General features: G+C 58.4%; 1 protein-coding gene across 6 annotated transcripts in view; it reads left to right on the forward strand.

The window, feature by feature from the left end:
- The first annotated feature begins 2,859 nt into the window (after nt 1-2,859).
- The window catches only part of DAGLA (diacylglycerol lipase alpha), a 63,148-nt gene continuing 45,961 nt past the window's right edge, over nt 2,860-20,046 (forward strand). For 3 of the 6 annotated variants that reach the window (XM_070487955.1, XM_070487963.1, XM_070487965.1), the window contains exon 1: nt 2,860-3,017. The gene's annotated coding sequence lies outside the window, so the exon portion shown is untranslated. Of the gene's footprint in view, nt 3,018-6,370; nt 6,599-7,892; nt 8,034-20,046 lie in introns of those variants that run through there. The other 3 variants (XM_070487966.1, XM_070487957.1, XM_070487960.1) reach the window with 3 other exon arrangements.

The following is a 20,046-nucleotide window of genomic DNA, read 5'->3' on the forward strand; positions in this document are numbered from 1 at the left end:
GGGATTTCAGGGTCTGGTGGTTTTGGAACTGAAAGGAGGGATGTTTCCAACAGGAGACACAATAATGGTTGCACTGAATTAGAAACCGAGACTGCCACCTGGCCATTTGGGGATCTTCATCACACACACACACACACACACACACACACAGGGTCCCCATGGAGGACCTCCTACATCATCGTGCCCAGTAGTAAGTTTAGATGCAAGCCTGCTGTGAAGCTTTACAGCCAGGATCAGGCCCTCAAGGATAAAGACTCAGGTCAGGCCACCAGGCAAAAAATCCTGACGAAATGAGATGCAGGCAGGAGGCAAGTGGAACGCGGAATAAGGAATCGGAGGCAGGAAATCATAAACACGTTTTAGGAGTTTGCAGTCAGTTGCAAAAATAAAGACTGCAGCCTCCACCTGTGTTTTCTTGTTGGTTACTAGAGTTGCTGAAGATGAAATGACCCCTCCCCTCTTTTCTTTTTCAATAGGAGTGATGACAATTAAAAAACATTTTTCAGGGGCCGGCTCAGTGGTGCAGCGGTTAAGTGTGCACATTCCACTTTGGCAGCCCGGGGTTCACTGGTTCAGATCCTGGGTGCAGACATGGCACCGCTGGCACGCCATGCTGTGGTAGGCATCCCGCATATAAAGTAGAGGAAGATGGGCATGGATGTTAGCTCAGGGCCAGTCTTCCTCAGCAAAAAGAGGAGGATTGGCAGCAGTTAGCTCAAGGCTAATCTTCCTCAAAAAAAAAATAAGTGAAAAATAAATAAAAACGTTTTCCATATCTTTCCTCTTCCTTTCTTTCAGTATTTATAATAGCAGTGCTTCTCAAACTTTAATGTGCTTTCAGATCTCGGGGATCTTGTTAACCTGCCGAGATTGTTGGGTCTGGGATTCTGCATTTCTAATAAGCTCCCGGATGGTGCAGCCAATGCTGCCCTTTGAGTAGCAAAAGTACAAAGGACATGGGGCCGGCCCGTGGTACAGCAGTTAAGTTCACATGATCTGCTTTGGCGCCCTGGGGTTCGCTGGTTTGGATCCCGGGTGTGGACCTATGCACCGCTTATCAAGCCATGCTGTGGCAGGTGTCCCACATATAAAGTAGAGGAAGATGGGCACGGATGCTAGCTGAGGGCCAATCTTCCTCAGCAAAAAAAGAGGAGGATTGGCAGCAGATGTTAGCTCAGGGCTAATCTTCCTAAAAAATAAAAAAAGTACAAAGGACACGTTGTTAGGGGGTTAAATATACCCTTTAATTCAGTTGTTTAAGTCCCCAGATGCCATCACCATAGAACTTGAGGAGAAGTGTGGACATCACCTTGAAGATGCTCAACTTGGATCTGGAGCATGACATCAGGTCTGAAGGTGGGCGACCACGGAATATTGGAACTTGTCTGGTGAGCACAACTTTGGATGAATGGAAGGAGGATGTGTGTGTTTGTGTGTGTGTGAATTTGCATGCACATGGCAGTGACAGGGTGGAATGTAGCTACTGTGGTTGACCATGGCCCAAGCTGGACCAATAAGATTCTTTCTTCTGGGAATCTAGAACTTTGAACCAAGAGACATTAAGTTTAGAAGTTTTGGTTCTAATTAATTGCAGTGATCTAGAAAGAAAGTCCCTAAACTGCTACCGCTACAGTCAGTCCTTACAGCCTCCTTGATCCCTGCCCTTCCAGAGGCTGGGAGGGTTCATCTTCTTGAATCCCCTTGAGTCATCCTACCGTTGGTCCCCTCTCCATTTTCTTTTCTCTTCCCTAGCTGGAGTTTGCCTTCAAAATAACTGCAAATAATCCAGAACTCCTTCCAGAGGTAGCTGCCACCTGCTTCAACAGAGGGGAAGGCTGCTCTGGACTCAGAGGCTCACTTGAAACCCAAATGTCCAGGTAATTTTCGGGCCGAGACCCCGCCTCAGTCCCCCTTACACACAGCTCCTTAGGCTGCACCATGGCTCCTAGTTGCACCAAGCTGCTGCTGCCTGCCCTGTTTCCCTGGGATGACCACAGGGCCCAGGAAACATTTTAGAGGCACTTTCCTCCTCCGAAAAACACACCGTCCCTTTTTGCCTCTGACCTTTGAGAGCCAGGGGATCATCCAGTCCTCCAGACCCAACCCCCTCTCCCAAGGCTGGCTTAAGTGCACCTTCTAACGGCGCTGTCAGCCCTCTCTGCTGAGCTCCTACTACACCACAAGCACCCTGCATCGTGAAGGTCTAGTTCCCCGGAGACTGAGCTCCTTGAGGGTGGAGTCTGGGTTCCTCTGCTCTTTGTGCCCCCCGCCCCCCCCCCCCCCCAGCAAAGGTGTGTTACATGATTTACAGCTTGAATGAACGGGCGTGTGTGAAGCGGAACAGGAGGGGCGCTTTTCTTCATTTCCCCAGGAATTCAAAACGGACCAAGTGCCCTTTGGATGCCAGGCACGCTGCTGGGCACTGCGGGCGTGGGGGATGGGGGAGGACACAGATGATGAAACACTCTGACCCCTCAAGGCGCGCTGGGTCACCCCGAGGAGGTACAACCCGTCCCTCTCTTTCCTCCCCCCAAATGAACCAGTTCTCCAGTGATCCTCCTTGCTTTTTTGCCTCTCCCACGCTAAACCCGGTCACGCGGGGCCTGAAGGAGGGGGACCCAGGCGCTCCCTTCCCCGCACGCAGCGCTGCGGGTCCTGCCCCGCTCCCGGCCGCCCCCGGAGCCCCCGCGGCGGCAGTAGCCCGGCGCCCACCGCCCCCACCGCCCCCACGCGGGGCCCGCGCCCTCGGGAGGCTCCGCTCCTCCGGCCTCGGCGCCGCTCCCCTCCCTGGCACCAGGGGGCGCTGCCGCCCCACGGCCGTCGCCATGGTCACCGCTGGCGGCGGTGTGAGGTTTACGTAAAGGACGCAGCGTCCCCCGGGGGGCGGAGGCGGCCTTCACGCCGGCGCCGGCGCCCTGCGGAAGCGGCGTTAGTGAATCGGGGCCTTGGGGAGCCCAGGATGGAGGTGGCGGTCGCGGCGGCGGCGGCGGCGGGCCGAGCCCTGCGGCGGGCGGGAGGTAAGGGGGGCGGCGGGCGCGGCGGGCCGGGCTCCGGGCGCGGGCGCGGGGGGCTGGGCAGGGGCTGGGCAGGGGCCGGGGAGCGCGGTGGCCGGCCCGACGTGTCCGCGGGCGGAGGTGCGGCTGCCACGCGCGCCCGTGGCAGGTGTGGGATCCGTGCAGCCCCAGGCGCCGCGGTGGGGATGGTGACACCCGTGGCACGGACGTGGGTAGCGTGGGTCTGGCACAGGCAATGTGGTTTTCCTGGCACGGGTGGCAGAAGACTCACCCCCACCTTGGCGTGGTGGTGGCCACCCAGGTATGAGGCTGGTGCAGCCGTCTATGCAAGTAGGTGATGGGCTCAGCGCTAGACCCGTTCGGGGTGGCGGTGGACACATGGTGTCCCTGGCATGGGTGTGAGAAAGTGCTGCCGTTGCTGGGGTATTGGAGGGGTCTGGCCTTGGCACGGTCTGGAGTGATGGCACGGGGGACTTGAAGAATTGGTGTCCTCAGCATGGCAGGAGTTCTTAGCGTGGCCGTGAGAAATGGACTTGGCACAGCCTGGCCCTGTGAGGGGAGAATCCATGGCCTTGAGACCTGGTGGAGGGGAAGAGTAGAGCCCCATCCTCCCATTCTGGTGATGAGGAGGGGCATTGCCTCTGTTGTGGGGCCCACCTTTAGTGCTTATGGGGTACACTGGACCAAGGAGGGCAGAAGGCTGGGAGAAGGTTGGCATCCTTCATGTGTTAAAAAGAGACGCCAGAAGTTGCTTCTTCAAGAGGACCCTGATGGTGGCCCAGATAGAGAAAGCTGTCCAGGTACCAGCTTTGTCCTGGGCTCGTGAATTCACCCAGCTTTGGGCAAGGAGGGGGGGACGGATGGTTCTCAGGGGTGATCACCATCCCTGAACATGTGTCACGAGAATGTGCTGGGCTGAGATTGACCGGTGTCAGCAGGCCAGGAGCGGCGTGGTGCACCAGCTTTCTGTAGTCGCCAGGCCCTGCCTGTTCTTTGGATTGTTGGTTCCCTCTGGAGTGCCTGGGAGTTGCCTCTCTTCTTGGATGCTTGGAAGCCTTTGGGTCCAGAGGACCATTTGGGGGATGCTGAAAAGATAAGTCTGCAGCCATGGGGAGTGTGCTGGATTGTGTCTGCCCTCACCAGTCCTTTGAGAAGCTTTGGGTGAGGGTCTCACTCAGCATCACCTGGTGTTCCACTCCACAGAGGGGCAATTTACAGACCCCTCCGGAGAAGTCTTGGGATATGGGGGAAATCTTTAGGTGTTTGTGGATCTCCTGGGTAAGTGGATTCGAGGGTGGAAGAATAAATGGGGTGAGCTTGGGTTGAGTCCGGAAAGACAGTGTTGAGGGTACGGGAGACCAGGGTGGCACGTGACAGCTCATTTGCCAAGGTGGGTGCTTAGAGGTGCTGCTGAGCTTCCTTAAAGCCGGAGTGTCGTCCGGTGCATTTGGAGCCAGAAAACTTGAATTCCGGTCTCGGCTGTGTGACCTTGAGCAGGTGACTTTACCTGTCAGAGCCACATCACCAGGTGGTTGTAGAGGATGGAGGGGGACGGGGCACCCTTTGGTGGAAACCCTTTGTCAACAGTGAAAGGCTGTGCAAAGGTCGGGGATTCTTGTCAGGTGAAGAGACCACAGAGGGAGGTGATAGGAAATGGAGGCATGGAATGTGACAGGGGAGGAAGGCTTCCGGAAGGTCGAGGGCCTGTCACCGAGAATTAGAGGCCCTGAGCGTAAAGGCTCCTGGGGGGGGGGGGGTGGGATCTGTGGACACTGTGAGTCAGCTGCTGAGCTGGAACCAGGCCCCAGGTCTCCTGAGGACGGTCCCCAGCATGGCGGCAGCGGCTGTGGAGTCCTGTAGGAGTGGCCCAAGCAAGAGGATGCCCTTCGCTCGGGCTGCAGACCTGCCTGGTGGTCCTGGTGGGTCTGGGAGGTGTCTGTGGCTGACAGATCTGGGGTACCTGTGTGGGAGGGAGACTTGGAAGTGTGTATTTTCTCTTGAGAATTTCCTCTGGCTCCGGGTTCTGAGGATGGGGGCGGGGAACTGCCGCATCAGCGTTTTTGAGGCTGTGCCCTGAGGACAGAGAAGTGGGTCAGGCCCCCCAGGGTGGACGCGGGGCTGGGTGGTCCTGCGAGGCAGGTTGAGGCTGGATGGCAGGAGGCTAGGGGTGGTGGGGGATGCCCTCGGACACATGGGGCAAGGAGAAAGGGTGATGGGCACCCTCAGAGGGGTCCTCCCAGGGCAGACAGGTGTGGCACGAATTCCCCAGGACATCTCTCCCCAGCGGGAGCCCACTTCCATCTGAAGGGCCTTCCCAGGTGAGGAAGATGAGGGTAGCTGCATATTGCATTTCTTTCTGCCACCAGGGGCCGAATTCCTGACAATGGGCTGCAGAGTCTGAATTACAGACCCCCATGGCTAGGAGGCTTCACACTGGAAGGCCCGTTTCTCGATCATTCCATGTGACAGTCTGCTTCAGCCAGCAACCCATTTCACAAGCTTGCTCCCCAAGACAGAAAGTTTTTGCCTGTGTCCAGGCTGCACTGTCCAGCTATGTGGGTAGAAGGAGGACCCGACCCTGCCAGGCTGGCGAGCTGACTTTTCCGTGCCAAGGGACTCGCTCTGCCCAGTGGCTGTCGCCTGGACACTGCCTGGCATTGCCAGTGCTTCCTTGGCCATTGGTCCCCAGGTCGTCCGAGGGGCACCTGAGGCGCGCCTGAGGCCTGTCCCGCAGTCCCTTTCTCTGCCTCTCCGGGAGTCGCCGGCACTTCAGCTCCTGCCTGCAGAGCTCTTTGAAGTGCAAGTGCGTTAGGAGGAAGCCTCAGGCCTCCCTGTTGTGAATATTCAGCATGCCCCGTCTCCTCAGCTCACCCTGCACACCTCCTCCTGTTTGTTCTGATTTGAGGCTCAGCCTTATGGTTTTGGGTTCCAGGAGCCCTTTGCAGCCACCCCTTGCCATCTGCTTGGGTGGTTGGGATTCTGCCCAGCAGAGCTGGGGGGAAGGTGGGGCACATCGGACAGGCCGAGAGGGGGAGGTGGCCTCTGTTCCCCAAAAGCAGAGCTCAGGCTTTTTCCGAGTCCTCAGGGCTTGGGAGCCCAGCCAGATCACCACCCCTCATCGGCGTCGTGCACAGACGCTGATTTTGAGCAGATTCCAGCTGGGGCAGAGGGAGGAACGTAGGAGTGGACATCAAGGGCAAGCAGCTCCCTGGAGTTGAGATGTTTTCAACCCCGCTCCTCTGTCCTCTTCCCATTTCTCTGTCCACGTTTCTCCGAAAGTTGCTTAAGTCAGAGCCTGGCAACCTTTCCTCCCTCAGCAGCCTCATAAATCATGATGCCCGGCTGCTCTGCTTCAGGGTGCCAGGGAGTCGAGCATCTCTGGACCGAGGATTCTGGACCAGAGCTGAGAGCACTAGGCCAGCCGGCCACGGTTGAAGGCACAGCCTGTCGGTGGAAGCCACTCCTACCCCAGCCCCTCTCCCCGGGACCAGAGGGGGCCTCGATTTAATCACCTGTGGGCCCAGCGCTCCACCTGAGTTCAGTGTCTCCCTGGAATAGCCTCGCATCACGCTCTAGTGGACCGGGTAAGTAGCGCTGGGGGAAGTTTCACTGAGCGTGTGGTCAGAGAGAGATAAATCTCTCAGAACCGCGGAGCCCAGGACATCGCGGGATGTGGTTACCTTCCCGGCAGGCAGGCCTGAAAACTGTTTCTCTCCCTTTTCTTTTCTCCTCTCTGAGACTGGCTCTGGCTGGCCCAGATTTCTCTGGGGTGGACGGGGGCCTGTGTCTGTGCAGGCGAGGGAGACCCAGGAACCTTACCCATGGGGACTTCTTGGCCACCGAGGAAGGAGTCCACGGAGGTGACATGGAGGGGAGCGTTGTGGCCACGGGTGAAGGTGTTTGGTGGGGATGCCCAAGTCCTCCCCAGGCTCTGGGTTGGGATGCGCAGGGGTGGGGCTGTTACTGCCGCAGGGCTGCCCAGGGATGGCACGTGTGTGAAGCCGCGTGTGCCCGTATCGTTTCTGTGGGAAGTGAGGGCTGAGGGGGTGTGGAGCGCCTGGCGGTGTGGGAACTTGTGGGCTTCTGTGTCTGGCTGGCCTGGTGTCAGTGGGTGTGTGGAGCTGGGCGTTGCTGGGATCCTCAAAGCAGGAGAGAACAGGGGGAGCAGGGGGGCGGTGGCCTTTTAGCCCCGGGAGGGTGGGAGTGGGGTTTCACATCTCCTGTTGAGCTTCTTACGAGAGGAGCCTCTGTTTGCTCAGTATTCCTTAGAAGGAAGCCCAGGGTGGAGCTGTGCCTCTCGAAGGCCCGCATGCCTGCTTCCATGCTCTCCCCAAGCCCACCGGGCAGTCAGCTGGGCACAGTCCACCCGGTGACAGAAGAGAGCATTATAGCCCACGGGCCTTACAACACTGGAGTCATGCAGACCCAGATTTGAATCCTGGTACCTTTCTACACCTCAGTTTCCTCATCCATAAGATGGGGACACTGAGACCCCCCCCCCCAACCAGGGTGGTTGTAAGAATTCCACGACCTACAGTGCCTGGCACACAGAGCGAGCACCCTCAGCGAATGTTGTTGCTCTGGCAATCGAAACCTTTTCCACAGAAAAGCGGTTCCATCATGATCTGCATACATTAGCACCAGGCAAGATGTCATAGGTCCTGTCCCCCTTCTTGACAAGGAGAAGTCAGCTCCACCCTCCCCTTGGCATGGATGGAATCTTGCCAATCTGTCAACAGAATCATACACAAGATAACGTCTCAGCCCCTGGGGAACGTTTCCACACGGAGTCAGTGGATAGTTATTTCTCGCACACCCACTGAGGGGTGGGGTTCGTGAGGCCGGTGAAGATGGATTGGCCATACCAGAGCCTGTGAGGTGGAGAGTCTGCCCTCGAAGTGTTCACAGTCTATTGAGAAGCTGGGAGATGGAGACACAGGTCGAGGCTGGAGGTTCAGGAGGTGGATGCCCCCAGAGTCAAAGGAGAGAGTGACTCAAACCAGGGAGGTCACGGGAGAGGTGGGTGGCGATGACCTTTGACCTGGGCCACCCAGCTCATGAGGAAACGGCAGCAACGGGGGCTGTGGCTGGGGAAGCGGGTTGCTGAGTGTAGGTTTGTGGTCTGGCTTGAGTGTAGGCCAGGTAATGAAAAATGTTGTTGAAAAGTGAGTTGGAGCTGGGTCCCCGAGAGCCACGACTGTAGGGCTGGAAGTTGGGTCTGTGGGAAACCGTCGCTGAAGTGTTCTGAGTGAAGGTGTGGGGGCTGGTGCCCTCCCGGGAAGAGGCGTCTGGCGGCAGGCCCCGGGGGTTCTTGGGGACAGGAGTGGGGAGGCCAGCTGGGGGCCAGGGCAGTATCCAGGTGTGGAGGGTCTGAACCAGGGCAGTGGCCGCCCTGAGGAGAGGAGGGGGAGACCAGCCTGATTGTTGATGGAGGGGAGGCGGAAGCCCTGAGATTTGTCAGTTTGGTCCGTAAGAGGTGGGCCCGGAATCCAAGCAGGGCCTCCGAGTCCCAGCCTGGGGTGTGTTCCCCACCCTTGACTTTCAGCTGCTTGGACGCTGGTAGGTTCCCGGTCAGGAGTGGGAGGCCTTCCAGGATCCCCACAAGGCCGTTCTCATCCGCCAGGGCCCGCTGAGGGGCGTCCAGCGTGCCTAGCCCGCGCTTCCTGGCGTTTGATCATTTTCTCACCAAATTACCCCTTGAAATTTTGCCTGCCTGAGTTCAGCCCAGGAGGTTACTATTCTGGGAAGTTTCATCAAAACCCTTTCAGCGTGTGAGAGTTCTCTGAGCTGGGGGAGGCAAACAGGGCCTGTCTTCACCTGTGTTTCGGGAGCTGCTCCTAAGAACCAGTTCCTGCACCTGGAGATGCTCCCGGCTGCAGAGCCTGTGCCGGGCTCGGGGAGGGTGGGCGAGGCTGTGTAAGGTGAGGCAGGACGCGCTCTAATTCATCCCAAAGAGGCCTGTCGTTGCTCTCCTGGAGCCATTTAATTAATTTATGATTGATGTTCCTGGACTTCCTTGAGGTTAATTTATTATTGATGCCCCTTCATTATGTACAGGCTACCCTGCACCTCCCGCTGGGCAGGCTGGGGGTGGGGGGGGCCTGGGGGAGCTCTGTGGGGCTGCACCTCTGTCCCCCACCTCCAGCCCCGACCCTGGGGACAGAGCCCTGCCCTTGGCTTTCAGGTTTGGAGGTCGGGGAAGGCCCCAGGGTGTCTGTCTCCGGTAGACTTTGCTCAGCCACAAAATAACAGTAATAGTAACAATAGTTTCCATTTTGTGAATGCCGAGTAAGGATGCCCGGCGCAGAATACAGGAGGGTCAACTGCAGTCCAAATATTTTAAATGGAAAGTTCCAGAAAGAAACTATTCATAAGTTTTAAATCGCGCGCCGTCCTGAGTAGCGTGGTGAAATCTCTTGCCGTCCAGCTCCTTGCCCGGGACATGAATCATCCCTTTGTCTGGCGCACTCGCCATGCATGCTTCCCGCGTGTCAGTCACTTAGTGGCCATCGTGGTTATCGGATCGACTGTCGTGGTATCGCAGTACGTGTGTTCAAGTCACCTTTATTTTATTTAATAATGGTCCCAAAGTGCACGAGCAGTGATGGTGGCTGTGGGATATGCAGAAGAGAAGTTATTGTTGTCCATCTCTTACCGTGCCTAGTTTGTGAATTAGACTTTATCATAGGTGTGTACGTGTAGGAAAAAGCAGAGTCTGTATAGGGTTCAGTACTGTCTGTGGTTTCAGGCAGCCGCTGGGGGTCTTGGAATGTACCCCTGCAGAGGAGGGGCCGCTGTTGTGGAGGATCTCATGTACTCCTTGTAGCACGTCCTGCCTCTACTCCCCCATCCCTCCAACCCCTGTCTTACAGGAGGCTTAGAGAGGTCGAGTTACCTGCCCAAGGACGCACAGCAAGTAGGTGGGAGCCAGGGTTTGACTCTTCCCTCTCCTCTGTAAGCTTTACCTCTCCTTCAGGCCCTGCACAGCCCATCTCTCCCACCACGCCTTTCTTAATCTCCACTGAACTCCAGGGCTGTCCTGTCTAGCATGAGGGGGCGCGGCCTTGGTGCCCCCTGAGAGCGTGTGTGTTCCTAAATGTCCCTGGCTTGTTCCCCTCGCTAATCCATATCCTCATCGAAGACTAGCAATAATGGCAAAATCGCACTTAGTGAGCACAGATGCCATGCGAGCTAATTCATGCGTTAGCTCGCTTAATCCTCATAACCACGCGGAGAGGCAGGACGTATTGCCCATTTTGTAGATGAGGTTTAGAAACATGCTCGAGGCCCTCAGCACATAGACGGCAGGGCCAGGATCTGGACCCCAGCAGCCTTGAGGTGCAGGCTCCTCGTCCGATTCTCGCTCTAATTCCCATCTCTCTCCATCTCCTGGGGCCTGTGTGCGTATCAGATATCTGTGTATTCATCCTGCAGGCTCATCCCCTTTCGCCCGTCTTGCCTGAGTGTTCACATGCATCGGCCCTCCCCCCTTTGCCCTGGGGACCAGGAGCACCCACTCACTCGGGGTGGGTGATTTTAGGGAGACAGCGAGGCATGTGGAGGGTGCCGAGCCCAGATTTTGCCCCTGGCTCTGCTGGGCAACTTCAGATGAGTCACGCAGCCTGTCTCAGCCTCAGTTGCCCCGTTGGTGTAATAGCAGCAATGATATTTATTCTCTCTCCTTCACTGGCTGGCCCTGTGCTCAAAGGCAATGCTGATGGGAAAGACGCTGTGCTAATCAGGGGTTGGATTTGCTTGTGCGTGAGATTCAAGAGGCGGCTTGAAGGCCAGGAGTGCTTGAGGCCAGGCATGTAAACCCAGGCCAGGGCATCTGCACCCACTCCCTGAGCTACCGAGTGGGCTAGTGAATTCCATGGCTTGCCAGCTGGTGAGGACCTGCTCGAGGACCCTCTTTGGCCAAGAGCTGGGCAAGAGGTCCCTAAACGGGCTGCCAGGCCCCTGTCTGGTGTCCTGGTTGGCTGACCCGTGCCTGGGTCCTTGGAGGCTGTCCCTCCGGCTCTGGGGCCTTGGGTTGTGTGCATGTGCCAGGGGCCCGCCTGGGGTTCTGGGCTCCCCCCAACCTCATCTCCCACGCTCCTGGGCAGCCTAACTAGGTCGATTCAGGCTGCGTTTGGTGAGGAAGGAGCATAGCTCGCCAAGCAGCCACTGGGACCTCCCCTCAAAATATGCGGAAAGCCTGGTGAAGAGGTGAACTCTGCGTCTGTTCCGGAAAGCGGTGAGACTGTCAGCCTCGCCGTGGCAGGGTTCCCAGGGCGTTGGCTCGGAATCCTCTGCCTTCTCATCAGCTTCACTCTGAGCACGTTTCAGCACCCGGCTGGGCCTGGGCAGCTCGACGCGTGCTGCTGGGGCTCCCCCCGGGCCCCGAAGAGGAGGTCAGAGGCCCCGGGCTGTGGGTAGGGGCGAGGCACACTTGGCATTGCCGTTGGAAAGCCGTGGCCGGGCTGCTGTTCAGTGACGGTTTGTTTCACTTCCCAAGTTTCCGCCTTCTGCAGGCGGGGATTACGTCAGGCTCCGGGGGCCTGCCCTTTAGCCAGCTCCCCCTTCATCCAGGCTCCTGGACTGCCGTGGGATGGCTGCCCCGCTGCGGTTTTGTGGCAGCCTCCAGAATCTCGGGGCAGCCCAGTGCCCCGCGGCCGAGGGGACTGTCCTGGCCGGTCTCGGCTGCAGGGGCCCTCATCCCCAATGCGCTTGCTCCCAGTGAGCACCTCCCCACCTCCTCTACTCAGGACTGCCTGGTCTCCAGGACGCTGCCCCCATTTGTTCCTTTGATCACTCCCTTCTGATTCATTCTCTCTCTTCAAATTAAGCACAGCATAGGCCTGCAAGCACGGACTTTAGCCTAAAGACGGAGCTTCATCTGAGTCCACTGCTGCTTGGGCAAGTCACTTAACCTCTCTGAGCCTCAGTTTCCTCATCTCTAAGATGGGGGATCTAATGGGATATGGCTCCCTGGGTTGCTGTCGGCATCAAATGAGACACCACCTTGGAAGTTCTGCCATGCCCAAGAACATCGGAGGTTCTCTATAAACGTTACCTACTATTGTTAATTATCGGGATTTCTCTCGACTGTTCTCTGTCTGCCAGGCGGGTGCTAAGATGAGAGGACGCTTCCTTTTCTGAGGCAGCGGCTCCTCTGCAGCCAGGCAACCCAGCGCCACTCCTGCAACGCAGGCTGGACCCTTGGGCTTCCTCCACTCCCCTCCGGCTTCCGGGCCACTTCTTAGAGCTGGCAGTGTCCCACCATCCCTCTGGCATCTTACCCTTTTCCCGCCCTACACCCCACCCAGGCTGGCCCCAGCCCCCCGTTCCTTTTGGTTCCTCTCCTGTGTTGGTTTCCTTCCCTTTGGTGCCTCTTCCATCCAGCTGCCTTTTCTTTGTCCACCTTTTCCTCTCCTGAGGCCGTCGGGGGAAGCCATTGTCTTTCCTCAGAGACTGTCTGACCCTCCCGTGCCAGGCGGCGGCCCCTCGGCCCCTCCAGCTCCCCTTGGCTATGGGAAGGTGGCCTATGCATCAGACTGTGCATCCTGAGAGTAGGGGTCAACACTTGGCCTCACAGCCAAGAACACTGGCAACCTTGACAAATCCAGAGCCGTGTTTCGTCCTCTCCAGCCCTTGGGAGCCTGTTGGTTGGGGCAGCGTCTCCGGTAACTGGAAAAGGAGGCCAGTGCTTCTAAGGGGAGCTGGACTGGGGGCCATGGTGAACCCTGCCTGTGGAGCCACAGAGCCCCAACTGAGGCTGGAGGTTCCAGTCCTGGCGAATCCTCCTCGGTTCCAAGGACATGCAGACAGGGAGGGCCAGAGTCAACGCCAGCGTCCCAGAGCCAGAAAACCTGCCGCACCTGGAGTCTCTTTCCTCCTGGGAAGTCAAGGAAGTTTTCCCAAGAGGTTGTTTCACTTTCATACCTTTGGAAAGAACTTGCTCATCCTCGGACACCTTCCCTGGGACGGGGCCAGACTGTGGAGCAGAGAACAGCTTTGCCACTTGTCATCTCCCATCCACCCGTTCATTCAGGGACATTTAACAAGTACCTACTATAGCTAAGCCTTGTGCCTGGAGCTGGGAATCAGAGAAAAGTTACCACTTGGTCCTTAGGGAGCTCCTCACTTAGAGACTGACACATAACAGACAGACAGTACAAATGTAACAACAGCACAAATGTAACAACAGCAAACACCTCCTGGGAGTCAGTCCCCTCTGCCCGCCCTGCTCTCATGCTGGATGCGGCATAATTCGTCAAAACCTAGTGGCTGGGCTCCTTTGCTTGGCGCTCGCCTGGCTCTGTGCTCAGGGCGGTGCCCACCCGCCCTAGGAGGGAGGCCCATGGATTTTCCAGCAGAGGCACAGGTCAGGGGCCTCAGCTTCCTTGGAGAATTGAAGGAACCTGCTAGAGGCCATATATTTGCAGCTGGCAGAATGGGACTCAGACCGCCGTCTGGCCCCTGCTCCTTCTTGCCCCCCACCAACTGGCATCGGGTCTGAGGACCCTGTGAGCCACGGGAAGAACCGGTTGCTACAAAGGAGGGCCGCCTTTGGCCACCCTGTTGCTGAGTGGACCAGCCTGCCCCGCTCCCAGGAAGCCCTTGCCCTTCCCCGTGTGGAGGCCGTCATGGCTCGTGGCCACCTCCTCCGACCCCACACCTCACCCGCCTCGGCAGGCGGCATCCAGGCGCACACAGGATTGTTCCTCTCGCCCCACGTGCCCCCTGCCAGTAATGTTGAACACTTGGAGATTGTTCTCCTTGCTGCCTGCCTGCTCTGCCATGCAGTTTAATCAACAGGCTCATGGAGGGCCCCTGTTCTCCGGAGCCGCCTTCTCCATTTCTTGGCCCCTTTAGAGAGCCTGGCCCCCTCCCTTCCCCAGGTGAACCCCATTCAGCGGGCTTCCGGCAGTGGGAACTAAGCCGGGCGCCCAGCCCACCACCTGCTCAGTACTTTATAAAAGTTTAACCTTAATGGTGTAATGAACTCCCATCATAAAGCCGCTGGAGCGATACAGCCTGGGACGTATAAATTATAGGAGCCCTCTGAAGTTGTAATTGGAAATGGCAGCCACTGGAAGGTTGAAAGGGGCCGGCCCCATTGGGCTGAGCACAGCTATTCTGTGCTTCCTTTCAAGAGGCACACAGATCTGAGTCTGGCTGTGAAAAAAAGAATGTCCTCGGACCAAACCGAGCTCCTGGTTCCTCCGCCCCACTTCCCACTTCCTGCCCCCGACCGCGTCTGCAGAGCCTGCTGGCTTTGGAGGCAGGACCCCCACTCTGGCTCCGTGCCACAGACGGAGGGGGCTGGGAGGGAACGGACATGGGCGTGGACACGGCAGACAGGGTAGGCGCCAGGTCCCCCGTTTCCCAGGGAGAGTGTCAGAGCAGTCGGCCTGACGTCCCCCGGTCTCCGAGGTCCCGTCTGTAAGGTGCAGAGTTCGAGCCTCCCAGCCGAGCGGTGGTGGGGATTGAACCGGAAGCCATGGGGGCTTTGGGATGCGGGGTTAGGAGTTCAGGCTCTGGAGCTGGACTGGCTGGCTCCGTGTCACAGCTGCTGCTGGTGGCACTTGTGAGGCCTTGGCCAAGTCATTGAACCTCTCAGCTGCAGTTTCCACCTGTAAACTCAGGGTATCACCGACCTATCTCTGAGGCGTCTTAGGAGGATGACGTGGGATGATGCTCATCAGGGCTCAGTATAGGGCTTCTTTCATGGCCACACAGATCCCTGGGGAGCTTCCAGTGCAGATTCCCATGGAGGCTGGATGGGGCCTCACATCAGCTCCTGTGAGCAGGTGGCCCACAGACCACAGCTTGGGTGGCCAGGGCACAGTGTCTGCCCCACGGGCAGTGCCTACTAGTGCTGGCTCTGATTACCCATCTAGGCAAAGTGCCTGTCACCTGCACCCACCTGGCATCTGCACACAGGGCCCATGTGGCTTTAGCTCAGTGCTCCTGAGTGTGGATCATGAGCCAGAACAGCCTCACCTGGGATCAGGTTAGAAATGCAGAATTTCAGTGCCCCCCCCTCTGGCCCCATCAGCATCTCTGGGAGTGGAGCCCTGGAATCTGCGGTTCATCCTGCTCTGGGTGCTTCTGCTCCCTCCAGTAGGAGAAGCCCTGGTGGGGCGCGTCCTCTAGAGCAGGGCTTCTCCAAGTGCAGGATGGGTAAGCCCAGCCTCCAAATCTCCTGGGCTTGGCCATGGTGGGGCTTGCTCAAATATAGTATCCTGGGTCCTACCTCAGACCAACCGATTCAGAATTGCTGGGTGGGGCCAGGGAATCTGCATTTATCATGTCCTCACTGGGCATTCCAGTTTGAGAGTCACTGGGACTCTCTCACCGAGCCTGAGCGCTATGGAGAAGGGCAAGACCCGCCCCCCACCCCCCACCCCCCACCCTGTGTACAAGGCTTTGCCTCTGCTGGGGACAGAGAGCACTAGACGGGGGGTCGGGAGCCCCAGGCTCCAGCGTGGTCCCGCCTGCATCCCGGAGTTGCTTGGCCTCGGGCTCAGCCATGGGGACTTTGTCACAGCGAGAGGAGGGAACAGCCTAATGGCCTCCAGTAGGGAATTTGTCGAATAAACTCACGTACGCCGTGTACATGGACTTCTCTACCATAATGAGAAGATTGGGAAAAAGGTTTAACAAAGAGAAATGTTCACCTTCTCCAGCTCAGTGAAAAAAAGCGATAGATACAGAATGATCTTATACTTGGACGGAGGAAAAAGAAAGACTAGACAGATGTTAATAGTTAATAATTTTCCTATTGGGATCATGAGCGATTTCTATTTTCTTTCTCTCTTTTTTGTTTCTATTAGAGAGAATGTATTTTGCAATAAGAAGAAAAAAGTAGGTGTAGATAAGCTTGTCTGGTCCAGGGGCCTCAAGCCACAGGTGTCAGTGGCAGCCCAGACTCCCAGGACGGTCCTCCTCCTGTTCGACCTACCCACTGGGTGACTTTCACCATGGTCCCCCCCACCTCCGGCTGCGTCTGGTGGTCCCCAGTCCTGCGCACTGTTTCTTTAACGTTTTTACTTCCTCTCTGCTTTGAGTCTCCAGTGGTGATGGCAAGAGCATTTCCTCCACTTTGCACAAGAGGAAAGAGCAGGGAGGGGAGAGCCAAGGGGTGGGAAGCCCCCCAGCTCGCAAGCGTCTGGAGGAGAGTTGAGTTTTCATCAGGGTGTCACCTGGATGCCTGAACCTGAGTTCAGAGTCTGGGCACAGGGATGTGCTCAGGAAGTAATGGTTGAATGAATGAGGGTTGGAATACAGCCAAGGAGAGGACGAGAACTAGTGCTGTGTGACCTGGGGCACATCAGCTTACCTCTCTGAGCTTAGGGTCTTCATCTCTAAGGTTCAGGGGGTTGGGGAGGCTTGAACTCTGATTCTCCCAGGGCCCTTCCGGCTCTAATCTCTGGGGAGTCACATGCCTCCCGACTCCTGCCCCCTTGCCTAGTTTCTAAGCAATTTGTGCTGTCCAAGAATACCCCACCTGTCTGTCCCAGCTGCCCAATGAGTGTGTGTAGAAGCCGCTGCTCAGGGCAGGGCCCTCCAGGCAGAGACGAAGGGAGGAGCAGGAGGAAGGGAGACCCGTGGTGCTGGAAAGGAGAGTCAGCCACCGACCCATAGCAGAGGGCACACAGGCACCTGCACATTCCTGGATCTGACATTTGCCTGCCGCAAACGCTTTGTCGCCTTCGCACTGCCTGTGGTCAGGCGTCCGCTTTTCATCTTCTCCAGACCAGAGCTGCCTTTATCCCAGGGCCCCCTGCCCGGCTTTGCCGGCCGAGTCCCCGTTACTGTCAGGCCGCAGCAGCCCCTGAGCCTCCTGCCCTTGGAGCCGTTCCTTTCCGTTGAGTGGTTTCGCGGGGAGGAATGGTGGGGGAAATCCATTCAGGCCATTTGTTTTAAAGACATTTAAGTAAACCCGTGGGGTTTGTGTGGTCACATCTTTTCAGTCTTCTTTCAAAGAAATGGATGGGTTTCTGGGTCTCTCTCACCACCAGCTTCCGTGCCTGGGAACTGCAAGAGGCCCACTCTTCAGGAGGAAGCGTGGAGAGGGAAAGATCAAAGCTGAGGGGCTGGGGCAACCTGAACTTGAGCTTCTGTCTCCCCCGCCTGTGGAGGGGCTCTGGGTACCTGCCCAGGTAACAACAAGCCTCTGTCTGCCTGTGGTACCGAGGAATCAGCCCCACATGCCCTCTGTGCACTCACAAGCATGTTTTTCTGGCTCAGGGAGCCTGCAGGAACCAGCTTTGCCAGCAACCCAGAGGCTGGAGTTGGGAGCTAATGGTGGTGCTCAGCACAGAGCCTTGAGAGGGCAGAGGTGAGGGCATCAGGCCTCTGTGCTGGCTGGGATCCAGCCCATGCACAAGGTACATCCTTCTCAGGGATTCTGGGGGGCTTTTGTGTATAGGCGAGAGGAGGGGAGAGAAGAGCAAGCGAGCCTGGCTTTCCCCCTCTTTCTGCCTGGTGGTGAACTCCTGCTCAGCCGTCAGCGCCCTCCAGGAAGCCTTCTCTGTCTGCCTCGGGCTGAGCCGCTGTCCCTGCTGTGGGGCCTCCCCCCCAGCATCGTAGCTCCATCCTCACTGGCCTGCATGTGGGTTTCCTTGTCGTTCTGCACTATGAGCTCCTCAAGGATGGGGCTTGTCATCTTCGTGTTCATATCTCCGGCAGCTCCTTCTGGAGGTCCCGTCCAGTGCGTCGGAAGCCTCGGCTGGAACTCCCAGGCCCTGGCTCTGCTCTCCCCCTGCTCTGGTCTTGGAGCCCACGCAAGGCAGTGAGTGGGGCATGCTCAGAACATCACCCTCTCCTCGCTCTCCTCGCCTATGCCTAGAAGAAGGTGGCCCTCCCTGGGCAGGTGTTAGGCTGGAAGGGAATGGAGAGATGGGGTGGGTGGCGTTCAACTGTGAGACACTGGCCAGAATGTCCAGGGAGACAGACCCAGCTGGCAGTTGCCTCCAGCAGGATCTTGCAGGTCTTCTCCCCTGTGACCTTAGGGAGCCGACAGCAGTGAGGCGGCCGCTAACACCAACCGGTCTGGCAGGTTTATGGGGACCTTGCCAGGTTTCTTGAGGGAGAGGAGGTCCTGCCGGAGCAGGCTTTGTGCCTGTCCTCTCTGTTCTTCCCTTTTGAGGCCGTCCTGTCCTGGCCTTGTCCTCCTCTTTGCCCCTCCTCTTGGGGAGGGCCTTGACCCTCCCCTTCCTCGGGTCCAGGGCAGCATGGAGGTGGGGCCCGAACAAGAAGCAGAGGCCAGGGCCCCACAGGAATGTGGGGCGTCCACGACCCCTACCCTGTGAAACTCTGGGTGTACTGAGGCCCCTGGGAAGCAGGATACCGAGTTGCTGGGGTCACAGGCACCAGGCAGGGGCTGGCAGGGCCCGTGGTGACCCTTCTTCCACTTCCTCCCTCACTGACGTGCCAAGAAGTGAGGGACCAGAGGCCTGAAGAGGCCGCAGAGCGAAGCCTGGGACGGCTCCTTCCTGCCTCCACCGCCGGGCTCCCCTCTCAGGGAGCAGGAAATGGGGGTGGGGGAGCCCGGGCGTTCCTCTCACCCTCTGCCAGGAGGGGCTGGGCGCCCCACTCCGTAGGTGTCAGCGGAACTGTCACCCAGCGGCGGGCGCCGGGGCTGGGATTTCCCTGGCTGACTCACCCCGGCCTGGCTGTGCCTCAGCCCAGGCAGGAGTCGTTTGTGAAGGTGTCTGGGTAGCGACAGCAACTCACGTGGAGGGGGTCCCAGGAACCGGGAGTGGGGGCCGAGGGGTCCTGTGGCCGGCTATAGGCAGGTCCCCCAGGTCAGATCCACTGGCTGCCTTCCCCCCATGCCTGGGAGACCCCACGCCCCACTCCCCATCCAGCACAGCGCCCCCACTTCCCAGCACAGGAGGAGCAGCGAGGCATCGAGGGTCCTGAACACAGGGGGGCTGCTCCCTGCCTCCCTAAAAGATTCCCCCCAAGGGCGAAAGGCCTTCCCTTCCTGTCCTCTGCCAGGAGAGGCAGAGAATAGAGGAGCCATTGATTCCCTTGATCGGCGGGCACTTCACAAACAGGGCGCCCCGGTGGCCGACTATGAGAGGCAGGAAATGAGGCCGGCACAGTGACCCGGCCAGGCGCCAAGGACCCTTGCAGAAAGGGACAAGACTGTAGCTCTCCCCCTGGAAGAATTCACACGAGTCTGTCCGGCATTTCCTGGCCCCCTGCTGCCCTGGAGCGCATCTTCGGTTCCTCCCGGCCCCCAGCTGCCTGTGCCGCCTCGGCGGAGAGCAGGCAGTGGGGTGGAGGTGTCGTAGTTACAGCGTGGGGGGCTGGGGGAGGACGGAGCAGACAGAAATGTGGAGTGCGGCTTGCGACCAGGCCTGTGGGGGTGGCAGCAGCAGAGCCGCGTGGGGCGAGCTGGCTCTGGGGCGGGATGGGATGCACAGTCCTGGGTGATTGCTCAGGGGTCCCTGCTTTCCTGTTGCCGATGGGAGGGAGAGTCACCCCTTGACCTCTCCAGGCTGGAATAGCAGGGGCCAGCAGCCCCCCACCCCCACCCCCAGGGCCAGGCTGCCAGGGCTGAGGTTTGCAGGGTGACATGTGGGACCCTGGCATGGCTCGGTCTCGGCGGGCAGACTTCTCAGCCCCCTACTCACCCACCTGGCCTGGTGAGAAATGCAGGAGTTTCTGTTGGCCAGGAGCCACGGGGCAGCTCCTGCGTCCCTGACGAGCAGGCTGCCTAACCCCCTGCAAGCATGTCCGGCCCCGTTGGCCATGCTAATCCCTCTGTGAGCAGGCTCAGGGCAGGGTGGCCAAGGAAGGAATGTGGCCCGTGGGCCCAGCCTCCTGAGCGACAGGGCTGGGGGCACAGCCCAGAGGGCAGGGCCCTGAGCTCGGCCCACTGCTGCAGTCAGGAGCATCGAGGCTGACTGGCTGCAGCCTGAGTGGGCCGCATGGACAAGTGGGGCACGAGGGAGGCCTGGCCTGCCCTGGGATGGGCCCTCAGGCACGTCTAAGCCCTCCAAGGGGAGCTCTGTTGAGGACAGAGGACAGC

The sequence above is a fragment of the Equus asinus genome, chromosome 17 (assembly GCF_041296235.1).
Source record: "Equus asinus isolate D_3611 breed Donkey chromosome 17, EquAss-T2T_v2, whole genome shotgun sequence".
In the NCBI taxonomy this organism is placed as follows: domain Eukaryota; kingdom Metazoa; phylum Chordata; class Mammalia; order Perissodactyla; family Equidae; genus Equus; species Equus asinus.